The sequence below is a fragment of the Dermacentor albipictus genome, chromosome 6 (genome assembly GCF_038994185.2).
Source record: "Dermacentor albipictus isolate Rhodes 1998 colony chromosome 6, USDA_Dalb.pri_finalv2, whole genome shotgun sequence".
NCBI lineage: Eukaryota > Metazoa > Arthropoda > Arachnida > Ixodida > Ixodidae > Dermacentor > Dermacentor albipictus.
In genome coordinates this window covers 115010682-115032328 of record NC_091826.1, presented here as the reverse complement: position 1 = coordinate 115032328, position 21647 = coordinate 115010682, and the positions used below count along the sequence as shown (strand labels likewise).

The 21647-nt window shown below is 41.0% G+C and overlaps 2 long non-coding RNA genes across 2 annotated transcripts; one reads left to right on the top strand and one right to left on the bottom strand.

The window, feature by feature from the left end:
- Positions 1-1473: 1473 nt before the first annotated feature.
- LOC135908311 (uncharacterized) lies at positions 1474-7768 on the bottom strand. The gene is made up of 3 exons (XR_010566283.1): positions 7352-7768; positions 3357-3405; positions 1474-2464 (listed from the first exon to the last, which is right to left on the bottom strand). It is a non-coding gene; the product is annotated as an uncharacterized lncRNA (long non-coding RNA).
- Positions 6915-20246, top strand: LOC135908309 (uncharacterized). The gene is made up of 3 exons (XR_010566281.2): positions 6915-7130; positions 15123-15245; positions 19030-20246. It is a non-coding gene; the product is annotated as an uncharacterized lncRNA (long non-coding RNA).
- Positions 20247-21647: the final 1401 nt, after the last annotated feature.

The window sequence follows — 21647 nt, the reverse complement described above, 5'->3', positions numbered from 1 at the left end:
ACAGTGTCTATAGAGGGTCAGTGCCAGAGAATGAAATACTGTGACAAGTTGAGTTACGGTTGATAAGCCTTTCCAAAATCCATGCTGATATTTGCTCAATGTGCAGCGTTCCTCGAGGAAGTTTGTTATACTAGTAGCTATATGTTCAATAATTTTACAGCATGGTGAAGTTAGTGAAATGGGACGGTATTGCCTAGTGTCAGGCGGTATCCCTTTTTAAAGATGGGTACAGTTTGGGCTGTCCTCCAATCACTGGATAGTTGTGAAGTCAGCAGAGAAGTGCGAAAAATAATAACCAAAAATTTAGCATGAGGTAAAGCATATCGTCGTAGGAATACGTTTGAGATATAATTGTCAGGACCGCATGAAGTTTTGGTTTTCAAATTTAGTAACATAGATACCACACCAGGATAAGAAATGAAGGGCGCATCTGCACGTGAAAAGACTGTCGTGTTACATGCACAGTTTGAAACGGGAATGTTAAACACGCTCTGGAAATATTCATTGAAATGCTCGGCAATGGCTCTCTGATCCGTTACGTTGATTCCATCGACTGACATGTGTGATACCAGTCTTTTGTTTTCGCTGATATAATTCCAGAATTTACTGGGGTCACTTTTGATAAAGTTAGTCAAGGCTTGAGCTGCGCACAGCTTGAGCGAGATTGTTCTGCACATCATATATCAAACCTGCCGGTGTCTGTCATTTTTTTAATCATTTAACTTTGCGTTTCATCTGAATAATGCTGCAGCACCTGTGCCATGTGCCTCTTTCTGTGTCCCATTATTTGCACTGTTTGCAAAAGAATATGTTTGTACCAACAAGCCCGGTTAGCCACTATTCTGGAGAGTTATCCAAGATGACTGGGACTGCTAGGGCACTGCCAAAATGTTAAAGCAAGAACATCTGAATTAAAAACGACACATGGTTACTTGGTAATTGTCACTTGTTTGTGCCGTTTGCAATTATCACATACTCACTTATGTCATGTATTGATGAACAGTCACACTCCACAAATACATTTACTGCAAACAGAATTTGAGTAATCCATCACAACATTCGATTTAAAAGAAACAAAAGTCAATAAACACATTTTTTTAAATGCAGCTACACGGAAGACAAGGTGCTGTATAAAGTACATGTTCAGTTAATGCATCCATGACTAATGTAGTTCTCCTCCTTTTGTTTGTTTTTCTTGCCATAAGTTTGCTCATTGCGTATTTATTTTTCATGTTTCCTACAAATCATCCGTCACAACTCTTACATGATATGAGGATGCACCTATATATACCTGCATGTATTACTTTCTCAACAATAATAATAAACTCTCTCGACTTGATTTCCGTTGCATAGAAATGCTAAGTAGGTGTCCTGCATACAATGCTGTAACACTTATGTTGCCATATTTGGTCAATTGCCCAGACGTGACATTGCACCAATGGCAAAGAACTGAACAACCACCAAAGGGTAAGTTATGAATCTCACTCTTCATAGAACAAGCTTGTGCCTAGAAAAGCAAGCAACACTCGAAATGCAACAGCAGCAGCAAGCATGGTTGTCGAATCTGATCTAACGGGTGAAGTTGATCTGCTATTTATACATCACTTATCGTAAGGGCTGTGTAAATATTTGAAAGTTTCAAATAACAAATCAAATAGTGCCCTATTTAATTTAGTCTTCAAATCAAATGGTCACTATTCGTAAAAAAAAAAAAAACTTATCTTTCAAATAGCTTTCTAATATTTTAAAATGTCAACTATGTGCAATTAAACATAAAATTGTAGCGAAAGTACTATAGTGGAGAAGGCTACATTGCTCAAGGAGGCAGACTTTACAGAGTATTCAGTGATAATTTGCTATCTCCAAAGAATTCTGTGTATGCAAACTATTTATTTGTTCGTAATGCTTAATTTGCATTTTTGATGAACAATGCTTCATAACGTAAAACAGAAACTTGCCAGCGTTATGAATATGAATTAAGATGTGAACATTAGTTTCTATTAAATGCGAAAACAGCTGACCATTATGAAAAAAAGAAAACTATTTGACAAGTATTTGGTATTCAATTCACCTTGATTTACTTCGGATACCATTTGATTTTCATTCGATTAGTAGGTCTAAAAGTTACTTTTCATGCACCCCTAAGTCATCACACATTCCTAAGCAATCCCTGATGCTTGTGTACAACTGAGAATCTAGAATGCTGTTTGCAAAGCATGCTTAATTTGAATGAACAGGTCTTCTGTCGTGGCAATGTTTGTACAATTTCAATACAGTAAGTGCATTTTGCATTGAGCAACTCGATAACAATGATAATCCAGTACAAATAGAGACACCAGCAAAAATAAAACGACGCATAGCAATATAGCTGCCGTGAAGTTTGATATTACACTTTGATATTTTAGTGGGGCGATTCCAGTCACTGCTGGCAACAGTCTAAACAAGCTATGTCATCAGTCCCCACCTGCAATCGAAAAAAAGTACATCTTAAATGAAAAGCTATGTGATCACATTTCTGGCACATTGTTCTCTTCAGCAGCTCCCATCACACAATTTATTACTTCACTGCACCAAAACAGTAAAACTCAAACGAAAAAAATTGCTGGAGCAGTGTTACCCTGCAAATCTCATTTAGGTGCTTCGTGCACAATTGTACATGCCAAGACGCCTCAGAAGACAAAGCACCAGAGAAAATAAAGATGTTCGAAATGCTTCACATGCATCTTAAGACACTGACAGTTGTGAATGGAACTGTGCTTCAAATTTTATCAGCAGGCACTAGGCATGTCAGACAAACAAAAGCGTGTCAGAGAAAATGTTTTCGACACACACACTTTGCTACAACAGCCAAGTCAATGTGTACTGGATTCTATTATTTTTTTGCTTTTGGCTGAAACAATTTTGATTACTGCAATTTCTTATACAATTCACCTGTTTTTAGAGCAAAATTGCATGTGAAATAGCCTGTACTGCTCCAGCACCCAAGTATTATTGAGAGTTTAGGCATGGAGTCTATTTTTGTATACCGAACAAAACGCACAGGAAATTAACAATTCTTAATCAGTTGTGCTGCTGCATGTTTTTTATTGCTAAAGACGCAATAACTCCATCAAAACTCAATTTTGAACACTCAAAGTTGCTGCCTGAATGGGATAAACAGCATTTCTGCCAGTGAAGCAGTTTACAATTATTATGGTGTGAAGGAAAAGAGTGTTAATGCATGAAGAAAGCTTTCTACCTTCTTTTTCTTTTTTATTTTGTCACTGTATATGGGAATGCAAGTTGGAAAAGGGTCATTTGTACAGTCATGTCGATGTTTACATGCCCTTTCAGTTGTAGAAGCGCAGTTCACTCACTTGTCTTGCATTCATGATCAACGGCAACTTGCTGGGTAATGTGAGATTGCTATTACGAAAAAAAAAAAATTCACTGATGTAGTGCGAGTGACATAGGGCACAATTCCGAGTAAAGCAACAAATTGATCACAGTATGCCAAAGAACATACAAGAGGAAATAAAGAAAGACAACAACAAAAGAGTCAATTACAGTACAATCTAACTTGAAAATGAAGTCACATTTGGCAAGAAAATACCTTAGTCATATCTGATAATCATCTTAAGCACACGTGCCAACATTAGTGATATAGTCTCCACAAATGTTTATTTACATTGTTATATCTGGTATATTGAAACTCACGACACCTCAAATATAGAAAAACAATATTAAGACACGATAAAATGTTCAAAAATATTAGAAAAATTTACTAGCCTTAGAGCACCCTAAGCAGTTTACTAGCCAACCCTTTATTCAAACCTGGTGGGAGCACAAGTTTTGGTCGAATAATCCGAAATGCTGAGCTGAAATAATTAATGGCATAAAAATGAATGGATTCAAATATTTTGTGATGCTTGAAGTATGTCGTAATTGACAGACTACTTCAGCATTACAATAACTGTAACAGTTGTTGGTGCTCAGCGACCTGCAGAGCTCAACACTATCGCTGGCACTGACATAATTCTCAAAAGGAGACATCACCTGACCTGACCTAGGACACAGCGCATCATCACTGCAAGGCAGGTAGCTGCCATCACTACAGTCATGACCGTCACTGTCATTGCGTAGAAAATCAATAGTGCTGTCTGCCGAATTTTTGGTGGTTCAGATTGCTTTAGAGCTTTGAGTAACCACTGCCTGCACGAGGGGGCGCCAGTTCACTCATATAGACCGCTGACCAGTAGTAATAGCAGGTTAGCAATGGAAGCAAGTAAATTAAAACTGCCATCATGGGCAGAGAATAATGGCATTTTGGGGAGAACTTCAGGATGGCTTCAGAATAGGTAGGTGTCTGGATGATAACTTATTTGTCCTTACTCAGTGCATTGAAATATCAAGAGTAAAAAGGAGACCGTTACATGTGGCCTTTTTAGACATTAGAGGAGCATATAACAACATAGGCTGCAACATTTTGTGGGATATTCTGGAAGGCGAAGGCTCGGGCAATGATTGTATCCAGCTTTTATATTTATCGAAAAAATATTTTTTGCATTGAATGGGAAGGGATGAGGAGCAAGGAGAAAGTTGATATCAACAAGGGACTGAGGCAGGGGTGCCCTTTATCCCCGCTGCTGTTTATGATATACATGGTGAAGATGGAGAGGGCACTAGAAGGAAGTAATATCGGGTTTTATCTCTCATACAAACAGGTCGGTACAGTAGTACAGCAATATCTTCAAAGTTTGTTTTATGCAGAGGACATTGTGTTGCTAGCTAACAAGCTAAGTGATTTGCAACATCTGGCCAATATCTGCACAGGAAGGCAAGAATTTAGGCCTCAAATTTAGCATTAAAAATCTGGTGTTGTGGTATTCAATCAAAACAGTGAACAGACAGTGTCAATTCAGGGCCAGGAAATACCTCAGGTAAAAGAGTATAAATACTTTGGTATATGGACAAATGGCGGCAATAGAAATAGGGAAATGCAGGAAAAAATAACAGCAAAGGGGTAGTGAAATGCGGCCATAATGATACGTAGTACGCTATGGGAATACAATAAGTACTAGGTGTTCCGGGGTATGTGACAAGGTGTAACGGTCATTTGGAAATGAGTTTGCTTGAAATCAGGGCTACTATCAGGACTCGATGGCAACCAAAGGTCAGCGGTATGCCTCGCGTTGGGTGCTCACAGGAAGACTACAAGTGAAGCTGCAGCTTGCAGGGTGCAGGGTGATACATGTGCAGGGTGATATGGGCTGGACAAGCTTTGAAGTGAGAGAAGCTCACAGTAAAATTGATTATGAATAGCGACTGAGGAATATGGAAGAAAGTAAATGGGCTGGGAGTGTTTTCAGGTATTTGTATAAGAAAAACATTGATTCAGAGTGGAGGAAAAGAACTAGGAAGCTTACCAGCAAGTGTGCAATCTGTATGGTGAGCAACACAGCAACAAAGAACGTCAAGCGGAAGTTAGGGAGGCTGAAATAATCTCATGGGTGGCGGCACTTGAAAAGAAACCTGTCATGAGTAACTACTTAAGTGGAAAAAACGAAATCAGGAAAGAAACAATTTATGTCAACTCAAAGGGAAGCTCATTATTTTTCAAAGCAAGATAGGGATGCCTTAGAACATGCACTTATAAAGCGAAATATAAGAACAAGAAGCATGTGCTTGCGGCGGCAAAGCTAGTATGTTTTATTATAATGTGAAGACATCTGCCGAACGATCGAGTTAGGCATCTCTGGCAAGCTCCTTGTAGCCCTCGGGTTCAGTGAGAGCAGGGGGAAAGTAAACATGTCCGCAGCAGAGATTAGTAAGTGGCGATTGGAAGATTGGTGGAGGAGATTTAAACACTCTTTAAAAAGTTTACACCCTTTGAAGCTTATCTTGTCCCACAACAATAACCTGCTTTTCACTCAAACCGCCATTATTATCGAGCTTTACACAGCATGGGCTCATTGTGGTGTTACGGAAGGAATGCAATGACAGTCTCCAAACGCTATGGTGAAGCTGCCTTACCCCATAGATGACGCGATGACAGGGACAGCTTTTCTTTTCCCTTTGGAACAGTACCCGTTAGGTGCTATTCTGAAGTTTCTGCCTCTGCACACGCAGGCGGCTATGGTTTTGCACATTACATGACCATGTCGCCTGCCTCGAGCAACTGTTCTTGGTGCAGCGAGCATACACTACAAATTTAGAAAGACAAGGGCGCCGCACAGAACACCTCATGGGTGCAGGTAGCTAATGTTAAGTAGGATCAAAGCATGTCTTTTTTTTTTCGTTTTCTTACCATATATAAACGCACAAAACTAATCAGCCTGTCAGGGGCCGCCAGCACTAGCATCACAAGCACCTTTACCCGGCACACCGTCCTCCATAGACAGCTACATAATTGATTTGAATTTGAGAGATACTGCAGGGATGTTCTTTGTCTGTCTGTCTGTCTGCTGGGATGTTGATCAGGCGGTCCCCATAGAGAAAAAAATTCTGCCCCTCTTAGAACAGGTCGCCAAGCGCGGCATAGCCAAATCGCACACAAATGTGCACAAAACAGAAGGAAAGTAAATTAATAAGAAAGTTTAAATACTATTATTGCGTTTGTTTTATGGAAGTTGGCCTAGAACGGGCGCACTTTCAATCGCGATCGAGCCCAATCGGGATCGGATTTCTCGGTCGCGATTGGCATTTTCGCGCAAGCTGTAGGAGGCAACGTGGACGACTTGCAGGCGACGAGCGAAAGCCATCTCCATCGCATCGCTTGCCGCTGTCGCGCCTTTATTTCAAAACTATACAGAACCAACCTCTGCACGGGGCATGATAGGCGAACGCTGCCTTATTTGTGTGTCTCTGTGTGTGTGTGTGTGTGTGTGCCTGTGTTTTGGAAAGCGATTCGTTCTAAATGGGACAGCCTGATGAACATCAACATCGCAGGACTCAAATATGTCGCTGTCGGAAAGCGGCTGAAACGTGAACGTGAAACCACCACGGCGCTTGGGGAAACCTTTGAGGAAATTCTAGGGTTGCACGCACCGGTACAGTGGCTACAGCTGGAGCGCTAGCACAGTTCTAGCCACCGTATGGCTGAGCCTGATAGCATACTGCCGTCGAGGGACCCGGGGCGATTTCGCGCAGAGGTGAGCGGGTGGGCCGCAGCTAGCTGTTTTCGTACATTTACGCATAGACCACGGACGAAGCAGGACGACAGAGAAGCTCCTCCCGTACTGCGTGACACTGATCGCCTGCGTCCTTATCGTCCTACAGTCGTAGTGTATGGGTACAGTTGATTGAGAAGCATAAGAACAGCATCGACTAAGTTCCGCGGGTGATATTCCGAAATGGCAGAAAAACGACTGACCTTGTCATTCCTTCGTCTGCGAGGTGAGCAGGCAGTACCATCCATCACTGTAGCGCCTGCAGATGTCAGATTGCAGCTCACTGTGCCCATGGCATGTGAAGAGTAATATCGCTTCGTGTGAGCTCGATAATGCACGGTGGTTTCCGTGAAAAAACGCGAGACCACAATACATTCTCAACACATGTGTAGACGGTGCTTCCATGAACATGCGAACCTACACTCGATCGCAGGGTTCGTGAATCTCTTTGGAACCCTTAATAACACTTTAATTTAGAAAACGAGATCGAAGGGCCCTTAAAACTCCTTAAAAATAAGTTTTCTCCTTGAATTCCTTAAAAACTGAGGTTTGGAGTGACTTTCGAACATTCGAAGTAGCAAACTCAGTATCGGAGTGATTCCATGGACACCGTCTATCAGGAAACGATCGTAGGTATTTTATTTTGAGAGTGTCACTAAATGATGCAATTTGGCATGTACTCGGGCACCGATGACTTGTTTTATTTATCATTGCCATTGTGGAGCTGCACGAATTCGCCAGATGAAGCAACCAAGCCGCGCCACTGTTCTTTTATTAGTTGGTTCACATGGCAGTCATCGTGGCACCAATTTCACAACCTAGGTACTGTAAAGCCTGGTGGAAAGTTTCAGTCGTTTAGCTTTAGCACAATGAGAATCTTTAACTGAAGCCGGACACTGCTAACCATCACGGTAGAAGGCGATTGACATCATTACTGTGAGAATATCAAGTTCGAAAAGTCACAGACATTTAAGCTAAGGTCAAGCAGATTTCACTTTTTTCCAGTGCATGTGTATGAATAAGGTTTCTTCCTCCTCTTTGTATTATAGCCTTTGGCATGCTTGAATTTTAAGCCAACAGTTCTTTGCTTTCGCTTAACTCGCTCATTCCTACGGCTTTAGAGACTGTCATCCTAACAACCACAAATGGGATCTCAGATGGCAGGAAAAGCTATAGGTAGAATGTCTGCAGCAGTGTTGGCAATTTAGTGAGAAATTCGATAAATTTAGTGATTTTGTGGCCATCATAACAACTCCTTTGCCTTTTTGGAGTCTGTTTGCCTGTGTTTGCCTTTGTCTGTTTGGAGTCTGCCTTTGGAGTCTGTTTTGGCTGCGCCATACCCATTTCACTCCAATGGGAATGTATGCATTTCTGTTTTGTCACTACTTCTAAAGACATATCAAAGAGCTTAGTAGTGAGCTATCTGGAAAAATTAAAACTTCTTTTCTAGGCAAAAAAAAAAAGAAACGTTTGAGATCAGATACCGCTTTAGAAAATCTGGGGACGTTTTCTCTTTGCGTTCTGACCATTGACTTGCCACCGCAGGAAGTAATGAAAATATTTAGTTCAAAATTATTAAATACTTCCAGCAACAAAATAGATAAGACAAACCTTTGAAGAAGCTATCGTCATTGCTCATGAACATTTTGGTAAAAGTTTGCAGTTTTGACCATAATTTGAAGCAGTGATGCATTAGCTGTTGCAATATTATGCTTGACTTGATCTAGATGACGCCTGGTGTGTTCACGGCTCGCCTAGATCAAGTCAAGCATGGGCTTCAAGTTAAGGCACCTATCTGAACGCGAGGATAAGCAGTAAGTTAGAACACAGTAATCCAGGCGTCTGCCTTATAATAAATCCTCTCTCTCTCCTTTTGAGGAGGTAGAGAAAATGTTCTTAAATGTCAGCTCTAGTACACATCGTCATTTGTGTAGGTGGCCCTCCCGAGTGGCTGCTTGGAGTGACGCAACCTTTTGTTCCCCCTCTTTACTTTCCAGCCTTTCACTTCTTGCTACTGGCTTTGTTTATATCCTTTCGACTTGGTGCTGATTTATAGATGAACTGCAGAGCATGGCATCAGCCAATCGTCATGTGCTCGGGAGGCGACGCACAGTATTTACTGCTGCAGTGTTTTGGGCTGCGACCTGATGACCTCGCCTCAAGAAATCAATGATTAATGTTTGCGAGTCACCAGCCATACAAAAGTAGCATTGACTACAACAGAAGTGAGAAGTGAAATGACAGGAAATCGCTAAGCACACAAAGAAAAAAATCGCAGAATGCATCTCTAATTACTTGTGAAATTTTGGTGATATTTGTTGAAGCCATTGTAGCGCAAATAAGACAAATTTAAAGAACAGAGGACTGCACACCATGGGCATAGTCTCCTGTCCTCTGTTCTTTGTGTTTGTCTTATTTGCGCTACAGTGGCTTCACCTAATTTCTGGTGATTATCTGTGGCAATGCGATAGCAATTCCTCATTACAGTGCATTACTACAACATTTATGAGTTTGCATATGTTAATTGTGATTAGACCTGGGGCAACGGTTGTGGTGATTGTGATGCTTTGTAGATATTTTGCTGCCTGCAATTACAACTAAAGAACAATGTATGCATACGCAGTGCACATCTTCCACTTCCAGAATTCATTAGCGTTTTCTGAACATGTGATCAGTTATACATCCGCTGGTCACTGCAGCGGTATTTAGTCCTAGTTTTCTTAGATCCAGCCCGAAATCGTAAGGATGACAGGTCTAGTCACAATAAACATGTTTTTGTCTTCGGCATCTTCCTCTCTCCATTGTGTGTTTTGCTCCCATAGTGCGCATTCCCAAGAAATCAAACCATACCAATTCGCTCAATTGTCAGCCATCTTGAAACATGTACAAACTTATAGATCATGTCATCATGTGCTATTACACTGAAATACAGTTAAAATTGCATAGATGATAATTGGACGTGACTTCTGGAACACTCTTTGTATTTGATGTGTTTTGGTGCAGCATATTCTGAAGTTTCAAACACTAATTGATTATACCCCTGTCACGCTGAATGTTTTAATGTCATTAGATTCGAATGAGATCTAGTGCACCTAATACCATCGACTCGTGGTGCTATGCAGGAAAAGTTGGTAATTTGGTCATGATATCAGTGGCAATCATTAAAAAAAAGGAGAGAGAGAGAGATAAGTAGGAGGTATATGTAAAGTGTCTAAAAAGGCAATTTTTTTATTGTAAAATAAGTATTGGGCATCACTTCAAGCAAGTAACATGCATATAAAACTTCTATTTCTTCTATAGTTTTCTCAGATCCAGCCCCAAATCGTAAGGATCGCAGATCTAGTCACAATAAACATGTTTGTGTTTGTCTGGCCACCATAAGCCATGACAAGGCTTAGCCAGCTTAGTAGTCATAGCCAATAAATTTAACACAAAATATATGACTGACATGGCAGCGTAGAGCAACAATACTCAGTAGCAGCAGGTGAAGCAGTTAGTTGCTGTGTATTTTGCACTGTGAGCTCCGCTGCACCTGGCCCCAGTTCTCTCGTCCTGTTAATGCCATTCAAGACACCGAAAACTCATGCACACAGCTGCCCGATTGTTTACATTATGGCCTACTAGTAAAGCGACAGCACCAAGAGGCCACTGAGGGGGAGAGTAAAAAACATTTTGTGACAGCCTGCCATACAGCTTTTCCTTTGTTAAAATGACAGAGGCCTTAAAACTTGCAAAATTAATTATGTTTTTAATTGAACGCTTCTCAAATTACAAATGCTCAATGTCAGATTTTACCTTCTCTCTTGGGTGGAGAGAAGAAAAGATGAATTGAAAAAGTGTGTGGTGCTGCCTTACATGCATGGGTTGTGACATAGAATAAAAGAGACAGCCTAATGCCATGATGTTCAAGTATTGTACTGTCCTCCGCAAAAACTAAAACGCATGTGCAAGAGGGTGAACGTAGGATCCAAAGAGGGCAATGCAAGTGCTACAGTCTGTCAGACCAAGCATGTGAAAAAGTATGTGGAATGTGCTACTTCAGTGGTTTACCAAGTCCCACTAGATTGCAGGAACGTGTACATTGGGAAAACTGGACACTGTCTACATGATAGGTTACAGGAGCACATATACACATGCCAACTTCTGACAGCACCGAGCAACTTGGCTGCGCACTGCAAACAATGCAAATTCTCCCTGCTACTAGAAAGCACTACAGTCATTGGCACATCAAAAACAAAAATGGAGCAAGAAATATGGGAGGCACTTGCGATAGCTAAAGAAAAAGAGATGTGCGTAAGCACTCCGTTCATCACGCTTATCGAAGCTGTGGTCGAGTTTGCCAGGGCAAATGCGTGCAAGTGAACGATGTATTTCTGGCCCAAAGTATGATCACATGTTGTCACCTTGTCACATCTTTTTATATCTCCCCTCCCCCACGCACCATATCTCCTTGTATATAAGCACGTTCTTTAACAGTATCAAACAGTTGGTAGTTTGCGCTACGTACGTCTGCGTCCTGTCCTTCACGTTTCTCAGTGTAACACTAAGCACAATATAATCGTGAATCACCTGCTGTGTAGGTAAAATGTTTTGCAATGCTCTCGATGCTTAATTGAAAGCTAAACAACAGTATTATGAACAGAGGATTATTGAATGTGGATTAGATATAGTAAAGAATGGAAAATTGTTAATTGCTTTTTAAACAGATATGTAAAGGTTCATCATATACTTTTTATCAGGCAAGACGATAAGCTTTTTAGTCATCCAAAAGAAACTGCTGATGCCTTCAGTAATTTCTTTTTCAATCAGTCTGTAACCACATCACACGATTTTGCAGCTTCTTTTACTTGCCTTCCTTGTTTACTTTTCATATTGGCAATGACACCTGAAGAAGTGTTTTGTCATACTAATTTTGAAAACCATGGGCACGGGACTTGAAAGCATGTAGCCCTACCACAAAAATGACAGCTCATGTGAACTCGCATGTTCTTTCTGTTGTAATTAAAAAAAATATTAAAATCAGGCATTTTCTAATGAGCTGAAACAGTGAAAGGTTATTGTGATTTTCAAAAAACGTGACCGTTCATTAATAACTAGCGAACAACCTGGTCATTTGTATTTTCTTTTCAGTAAAGTAATAGAAAAATTAGTAGCTATATGTTTATGCCCATCAAAATTGAATGTTCTTTCTTCTTATCAGATTGGACTCCGGCAGGAATATTCAACTGACCTAGCTCTAGTGTCTTTACTGATATTTTGAAGAAAATCATTGGTGAGGGTAATTTTGCTTACTCAGCATTTCTTGATGTCACTAAAGCAATGGACACAACTGACCATTTCATGCCCTTTAAAAAGCTTTAGTTAATAAGAATTAGTGGCCCCCCTCCTCTGCTTTTCGAGAGTAACTTAGATAGCCGAATTCAAATTGTCAGCATGTGCGATGCTGTCTCATGTATGAGAACCTCTCATTTAGCATGCCTGAAGGATCTATTCTTAGTCCTCTTCTCTTTTTAATTTATATAAGCCATGTGCCTCTCTTTTAATTGCTCAATTTATATTATATACTGGTGACTCAGTGACATTGAATTCTGCCGATTGCATTTCATCATTAGGGTCTCAACTGAACTCCACTATTACGATGTTCCAAATGTTCAAGGATGGTGCACTAAAAAATTGACTCGCCATCCCAGCCCTGCGAAAGTGGATCTACAGTGAAGCTGTTGAAAACCACCACCATAGCTGCTGATGGATGTATGCAATGTTTTATTGCATTAGAGTAATGGTAGTAATGGTAATTTAGAGTAATGGGAGTAGTGGCAATTTTGACAGCATGTCGCGGCTGGTCATGCTGCCATTTCTATTTCCCCTTGGCCGCTCATTGTATTCATGCTGCTCCCTGGGAGCTTTAGTATACATTGCCTACCCATAGCGGCGCTGCAAGAACAATAATGTTAGTTGCTAGGCTGGTGCTTTTATATAAGAAAGGCTGGTGACGTCGCTCTCCTCTTCACAAGCTGCCGTCGCCATGGCAGCTTGCAAAACAGTAATCTCTACTGGGAAACGATGCAGGAAGCATTATGTGCTTTGCATTGTTGTCAGGAGCACCTTGTTATCAAATATGTGGTTCGGATGCTTGTTTTGCACTCGTTCTTTATTGAAACGAATGCTGTTCTGTATGTTGTATGCATGATTCCAAATAATCTGTGCACTTTTCACTTCACTTTGCTGAGTGCTTGAAGCCTGCTTCACCTACACTTTGGGTAGGCCCAGTATTGCACTACATCCGGGATTGGCCCACATTTTTGCCCACGGACGCAGACACGAAAAATACCAACCAGCGAGAAGCTAAAAGTTTTGCTGTATAACAAAATGCAAATAAACCCTCTAATATCAGAATTTGTTATTTTCAGCTGTGGCCAATGTCTCATAAATGCTATACCTGCTGTATCAATTGGGGAACATCTGATAACTACGAGTGATTATGCCACGTACCTAAAAGTCAAATTAGACTGCAGTCTTAAACTCTGTCATCATATTGCATGTGTAAAAGAAGAAAATGGCTCATGGCATGCGAGTCCTCATTAGAGCATGTTCTCATTTCAGCCATAACGCACTATTGTTGCTCTATTATGCATTTATTTATTCACATATCAACTATGCTGTGGCTGTCTTAGGGAAACACTTATACTAATCGTATCAATTCACTGCAGCTCATTCAAAATCAAGCCATTGGTGTAGTAACTTACAGCTCTTACAATGCTAATGCAAGAGAACTACTCAGAACTAATAGCATGCTCACAGTACCTGAGATAACTATAATTTGGGCATCTTGTAAGCTAATAACCCACCGTGGTTGCTCAGTGGCTATGGTGTTGGGCTGCTGAGCACGAGGTCGCAGAATCGAATCCCGGCCAGGCGGCCGTATTTCGATGGAGGCGAAATGCAAAAACACCCGTGTACTTAGATTTAAGTGTACTTTAAAGAACCCCAGGTGGTCAAAATTTCCGGAGCCCTCCACTACAGCGTGCCTCATAATCAGAAAGTGGTTTTGGCACTTAAAACCCCATAATTTAATTTTTTGAATAGGCAATCAGCTCCCATTAGACCTAATTTCAGAACCATCTTTATGAATGCTAACATTACAAGATTTGCATCTAACAAAATGTTTTTCTTTCCCAAATTGCGCCTAGTCATGGTAAGTTCAAATTTAATTTTCTTACATTTCATTGTGGAACTACTTGCCTTTAATTATAAAAGAAGTGTAAGACCACATACAAGTAAAAAATTATCTTGAAATGTTCTTGAATAAGTTGCTGTGATGTCTGTACCATTTCTTGTTTTTTTGTTTTTTTTCCAGTTTGTACCATTCTGAAAACTTCTATAAGTTGGCACCTTAGCTTATTTTCACGTATATTGCTCATAGCTTTTATATACCCTTTGCATTTCTTGCTCAATTATTATTTTAGCATTTGATGTGTCTTTGTATTGTAATATATCCGAGTGCATTTTTTTTTGTTGTGCTCATTATTCAGCAAACAAAATCTGTCAAAAAATGCATTTGAAATAAAGTCTGATTTGATTTGATTTGTGTGTAGTTCATTTTTGATATACATCTGTAGATACATGTTTTTTTTACTTCTTCTTTTCGTTTCTATTTGTATTTCCATTTAACTTGTTCTCTCTTATACTTGCCTTATTCTTATATGAGTAGTACATTAATACCATGGTTTTGCTTTATTTTTCTGCCATATCGTCATTCCTCTCATCATCTAACGTTGACCAGAGGTCCCGAAACAGTCTTTGACTATGGGACGTTCTTTTGTATTTCATATTTATCAAACCTTGTAACCACTTGTTGAAGCAATAAATTGTGAAATGTGATCCGATGCAATATAAAAAATGCCTTTGGGCATTCAAGCTGATAATAAACAAAGCATCACTTTTCACTTGAGGTATCCTTGTTTTCTTTGACAGGTGGGGACCAATGATGAAGTTGATCTTGGGACTCTTTCAAGGGATGGCTGGAATCGCCCCACTTTTCTAAAAACCGTGTTGCTGCTTGACAGCTCTGCCTTAAAAGGGAAACTAAAGAGAAAGGTCATTTGATGTGTATTAGTGTAAATTATGCTTTTTACAAAAAACGTGCAAGAAAAGAAAGTCGGCTGGCATCACAGCGTTGAAGTTTCAGCACTTGCTCACTGCGATAGCATAGGTTTTGACGTCTGCTAGGGTCTGGTTATTCATTGTTAAAAAAGGACTGCATTGTATCCTAAAACAGGCAAATACTGAATTTGGCAGGTTCCAAGAACATCTATTGCTGTGCCACAACAGCCCAACTAAGAGAAATTGCTTTGAAATCAATAACGAAGCAGAAAGGTTTCAGTGCAAGTTTTAAAAGAAAGTTTGTGGGCCATCGTTTGTATTCTTTTTTTGTCCAGTAATCAATCCCTCGCTAGTTACTTTAATGAAAATATAGTTTTGAAAATGCTTTATCTGTCTAAGCTGAACCAGTGTTCTTCTATAGTGTTCTTTTAAACATGGGGAATTGACTGCACCATATGGACATGTAGAGGTCACAATGGCGACACATAGAGTGCAAATAGCAATTTCACACTATAGAAGCTTGCCTTCCTTGTATCTGCATCTAAAAAACAAGATGAGAAATTGTTTCTTGACTTGTGCTTGTTTTCCATAGCATAATAATGGCGTACGACTAAAATTCTTTTTGCAGTGTACTGTAAATGTACAGCGCTGTGCAATTGAAACTCGATACTCAGAGCAGATGGTAGCCGATGCTTTTTCCCCCACTGGTGAGCGCTGGGCTGACTGCTGATGAGCCAAGTGCAGCCAGAATGCATAATAAAAGGCTCTTGTTTTCACGTAATACAAAAATGCATCGGCTCGGTGTGCTTGGCACTCACCCATGGTGCAAAAAAAGTGCCAGCAGCCACTCGCTCCGAGTATGAAGTTTCAATCGCTGAGCACCACGTGGTGTCTGGTCCCCAGCTGTTCAAAAACAAAAGCATGACCTAAATAAGTATGAAATGAGTGCAAACAACACAAATAATAATGACAAAGTGGTCATGTGGCTTTTTGAATCTGGTTCTGCTTGTTTTCATTGACACTTAGCAGCATTCTAGCAGTCTAAGTTACTTAGAAAGGAATATCCTTTTCTTTGTATAACCATGCGTATTAGCTACCTCTTTATTATGTTATGTCTAATATTGCAATTCCTAACCTTGGTGTGTGAAAAGTTAATGCTGTAGTGTCCAAAGTTGAATATATTGACGCTTGCTTTGGTTTTGTTTCATGTGGCCTTACTGAGTGCCGTTCATGCTAGTCTGTTGCACATGCAGCTTGTGTTATTGTCTCTTTGTACTGAAGCTCATTCAGTTCATGTTGACCTGCACAATCTTTGCTACCTTTGTCAGTGTGATCTTACTGATGCAGCTGCGAATTGCCTGACTCCAGCTTATGGTGCTCTGTTGTAAAGTATGCATTGGTAGTGTTCTGTGCACTATGAAATTTTTCAGTTACAGGCACCTTATGCTCACAACAGTGCTGATTTTATTAGTGGTGCCCTGAGTAATGCTGCAAAGTGTGAAAATGGTGGCCAACCAGTCAGGGTAGCCAACTGGACTCTCGACTGGTTAACATCCCAGCCTTCCTTTTATCTCTCTCTATCTCTTGCAAATGGCACCCTGGACTGATGGGCCACATCTGTACTTAACCTGCCTATCTTCTTGATTACTGATTGTCACAGTGTACCTAGCGTAGCTGTGTAACCTTTTCCACGCTTATTACAATCTTTTAACAGTTTTGGTGCAATCTCAGACTGGGAGTAGTGTTCGTTTTGGTTCAGGGCGATGTAGTTCTCTCTACCCCTCACTCCATATGCTGTGGTACAGTGAAAGCTCGTTAATTCGAACTTCAATAATTCGAACTTATGGATAATTGGAACTGTACGATTTGGTCCTGCCAAGCTCCACAGAAGTCTATGTATAAAAAAGTCTGTTAATTCGAACGCGAGAAGGTTCCCTCATGGATAATTCGAACTACGCTCGCCTGGCACACGGCCAGAGAAACGCGCCTACTGCCTACACACAAGGCTGTATTGCCTCCGAAACGGAGAGAACGGCGAGAGAAGGCAAAATCGGAAAAAAATCTAACCGACGCGGGGTCAGCCAGAAGGCAGCGGCGGTTGCCGCCTCTCCGTTCTACGTAACCTCCGAGACTTCTTGCCTGTTGCGAATCTCGGAGACTTTGCAAATCTTTTACAGCTGCTACTGTTGTGCGGAGATGGCACGGCAAGCACCAAAACACAGCGAATCAAGTACGTCGCAGCTGCGCTTGCAATCAAGGACCAACGAATCAGGACCTTCGCCACCTTCACATGTTCAGCGTCTTTGTCTCGGCAGTCTTCATCGGTTGTGCACCTCTGTTTTCAGGTTAGGAGGTATCGGCCGTCGCGATTCACTGTGATGGTGCTAAGCCTCGGCTAACGTTCGTTTTGGTGGACATCGGTGGTGTGGCACAGTCGGACCCAGAGTTTCGACTTGAAGATGGCGTGTGCCCGGGGCACACGCCATCACTTTCTGACACGCCAAACTTCTGCCATTCCCTACTGCTTCCAAATCGCAGTGTACTGTTGCTCTCCTTCACTTTCGTTAGTTCGAACTTTCGTTAATTCGAACTGAAGCGACTTCCCCTTGCGGTTCTTCATTACAAAAGAGCCAATTTCCTGATCAATCTTTGTCTTGATGTTGTAGTTCCTTGTAGGCACTATGTTAATTCCTGTGCTGATCTCCTTAAAAGTTCAGTGGGAAGTCTTGAGTACTTAATACCTAATGTCGACTTGTTCGTGATCTATAATATAAGCAAATAGATGTGTAAGGCAAACGTGGATCTGCCTAGATTGCATAAACGTGCAGTGGGAGTAGAGCAAACTTCGACATAAACAGGACGGCTTACCACTTGTTAGTACTGAGTTCAACATTACTGATGATGAAAATCAAGCTTGCTTTATAGAGCTCTTACGATTGTTATATGCTACTGGTACTACAAATGCTACCAAAATCAGTCTTGTGCGAAGGGCTAACTTTTTTACAGCTTTTAATTATTAGCATATGTTGAAAGAAATGTCTTGTGTTTCCTGGGTTTTCTGCAGAAGGGAGTAAAATTATAATGGTGCTGACTTTCTGTTTTGCTTTTCCTAACATTCCTTTCTGATGCGAAAGTGTCGGATGGCTCGTCGAGCGAAAAAGCCTTGCATCTGTCATCTGTAGCGGCGAAATGGCACCTAAGCTCCCATTGCCATTGCTTGTGATGCCTTGTCGTGAGTGCGCCTCGAGGAAGCAGAGCGGGTGAAAGGGTAAACCTTCTGCTGCCATAGCGCACCAGGTGTTGCATGAGGGGAGAGGGCATCACTACGACACCAGGTCACCCTCGCTCTTGGAAGCCTGCATTATCCATCCATTCCTTGTCTGCACAGACTTTTGCCTGCATTCTAACTGAAACAAGTGCATACAGCATAAGCAAATGATTTGAAAATGAAATGCAATGAAAAAGATTTGGCCCCAGTAAGGCCAATTCTCAATGCGCTAGATTGCCTGCAAGGAGTTCATAACTTGAAGGACCGCTCAGGGACGTTCAATTGGACATTAATGCTTTCGCATTCGCAACTCGTAGGAAGTGCTTAGGTATCATCATTCTTTTTCTTGTGATTGCATGGTACATGTAATAACCTTAAAGCAGCTGACCTTCATCTTAGATGCTTATCCCTGGATAAATAAAAAGAGAAGCTAAACATTGGGGAAGCAATATGATCTAAAGAAGCAACCAATACTGATCTTAATTTTGTTTCTGTAATTTTTTTCTACAGCATTGCCACTGCCCCAGTTGCTGGACCAATTGTTCCGCTCGGACATTCAAATTGAGTGCAACAATTCCCGAGACTCTACGGCAGAGGCAAACGACAACGGCATATCTGTGGATTTAGTGCCAGCTGCGCTGCCCGATGAGGGTGCCAGTACAAGCGAAGCCAGCGAGCGCTTGCGCCGTAACAGATGCACATATTCTTGTCCATATTGCCCTTACGTTGCACGGAGTTCACACTTGACTACACACATGCGTGTCCATACTGGTGAGAGACCGTTCAGGTGCAACGTCTGTTTAGCATGCTTCACCACGAAATCAAACCTTTCACGGCACTTGAGGGCTCAACCATGTGGGAAATTTCCATTATCTATCTGCAACTAGCAGTTCAACACCAAGCAGCATCTTCGTGACCGTTTTCATGAACTTTTGCAATTCATAACCACTCTTCCATACATTCAGGTGTTCTACCCTGCCTGTGTCCTGTGTGCTTGTGATCCTTCTGACAGAAGAGCTTTCTATTTAACCACATGCATCTGATGCACAAGAAGTGAATAGCTTGACGTGATCCAACTCCTTGAAACAAGGTGGACTGTATTTGGTGGCAGCAAGGCATGCTCACACAGTCATCAACTGCGTGTGTGTGTGGATAGCAAAGAAGGCACAAGTTTAGAACAAGCATTTCAGTCGTACGTTTGTGGGGTGGTAGTGTATTTGCATAAGATTCCAAAAAGTAACTTCCGAAACCGCTAATCAAAGAAACATTTATTAGAAAACCGCTTATGTGAAGAAGTGTGGTACTTTAAGCTGTGCTGTAAGGACATCTTCGATTGTAGTGCAATGTTTTACTGTGCCAGGCAGTTATACAGTAGGAAACGGTCACTGTTTCTGTAATTTCATAAGTCCGTTACACTGACTGACACAGATGTCCCTTATATTGTGGCCGTTTGTAACTTGCGTTTGTGGGAAGAATGTGTTTTGCCATGTGGTGGCATTGATGTCAATTTTGAATTGCACCACTTTTAAAGTTCTGTGTACACATGCACAAGAGATAAAAATGGATGCCTGTCAAAGCCAAAGTGTTTTCCATTGGCGTGCCAACATTAATAAAAAGCACGCTGTGCTGTGAGGAAAGTGTTGAAAGCATATTGAAAGAGTTTCACTGAAACATTCTCTGAACTTATGAAAGAAGACTGGGAAATAAAGCAAAGATTTTAAAGCGTGTCCTTTGAGTCTTGTCATATTTCACAATTCAAAATTGTCAAGCCTTTTCTGAGAGGTCGTCGAGGGAAAGTTTCGGGTAGGTGGCGAAGTGCAAGATGGGAAATTGTGGTCGAAAAGATGTGGTTACCGAGGTACTGCGCTTTAGCGCTACTGTGTAAATAATGCATAAATGTGTTGCATTTTGCTCAATATTGGAAAGAAGGGTGCTGTCTTGTGCTCTGACATCCTTGTAGAAGTGCAGAAAAGTCCAATATTGAGACATGGCTGCATGGCTGCACATAAGAAAAATCACTTTCTCAATCTCTTGTTTCATGCCACCTCAGTTCTTGCGATAGCATGCAAATTCTGCCAAATTCGACGGCATGTATGAGAAGTCTTCTGCTAGCAAATTCTGAAAAAACCATGCTTTAACCAAAAGCTCTATCTGCAGGTTATAGATGTTAAATGGGCTGCAGTAAATGCAACACGACTGTTTACAGTATTTCACCAAGTTGTCCTCGCCCACTGGTTAGTGAAACGTCTGTTCAACTATCATATTGACTGCGTATGGCTGCCCCTAGATTTAACTTGAGAACATGAACTTGTTTTTGTCTTATGTGCAGAATGTCCCATTGTTCAGCATCTGACGGGCAATGTTGGCTAACTTGGAGCTGTTTCTGGTAGCTAGTTTCCCACATAAATGACCCACATTTGTCTGCTTTCCATGGCTTCATGTGGTTGTAACTAAAAAAAGATAGACTCCCTTAGTTTCTTTTCTTGGTCACACAATCTGACATGCATGACTGCATCAATGAGCTGTGTGCAGTAAAAAAATTTTGTTAGACGGTGTAATTAGAAGGCAATAAAACTACTCTTAATTGAACATGATGCAACAATGGATTGATGAAATTAAGGCATGCCAACATTGAGCCGGTGGTCATTGTGTGAAGAAATGTGCATAAGTGATGCATGTGACAATGTGAATAGAAAACATTTGTGGAATGCTACTAGACACAAGGGTATGAATATAGGACTAGTAAAAGTAATCTATAGGGAGAATGAAGTTCAAATTGAAGGCAAGGCATAAGAAAGGAATGCAACAGGAGTTTCCATTGTCGCAACTATTTTCTCTGATCTTTATAAGGGGAATGGACAGGAAGTTGGCAGTAAACTATGGCTTAACCTCTCACCTAAACAGAATTGAGTAGTGGCTGAGCAATGGCTACCAGCATATGCAGCTGACACTATTAATAACAGGTAACCAGGGCTAGTATTGAACTGCTTGCTATTATTGTCTGTGGACAGGAGAGTTGAAAGCTGTGATTCACTTTTATTGTGCAAAAATCAAGTATGGTTCTTTAAATATAATTATTTCATTCTGTGACCCTTTACAGTAGTGAGCAGCAAGTACACAAGCACAAC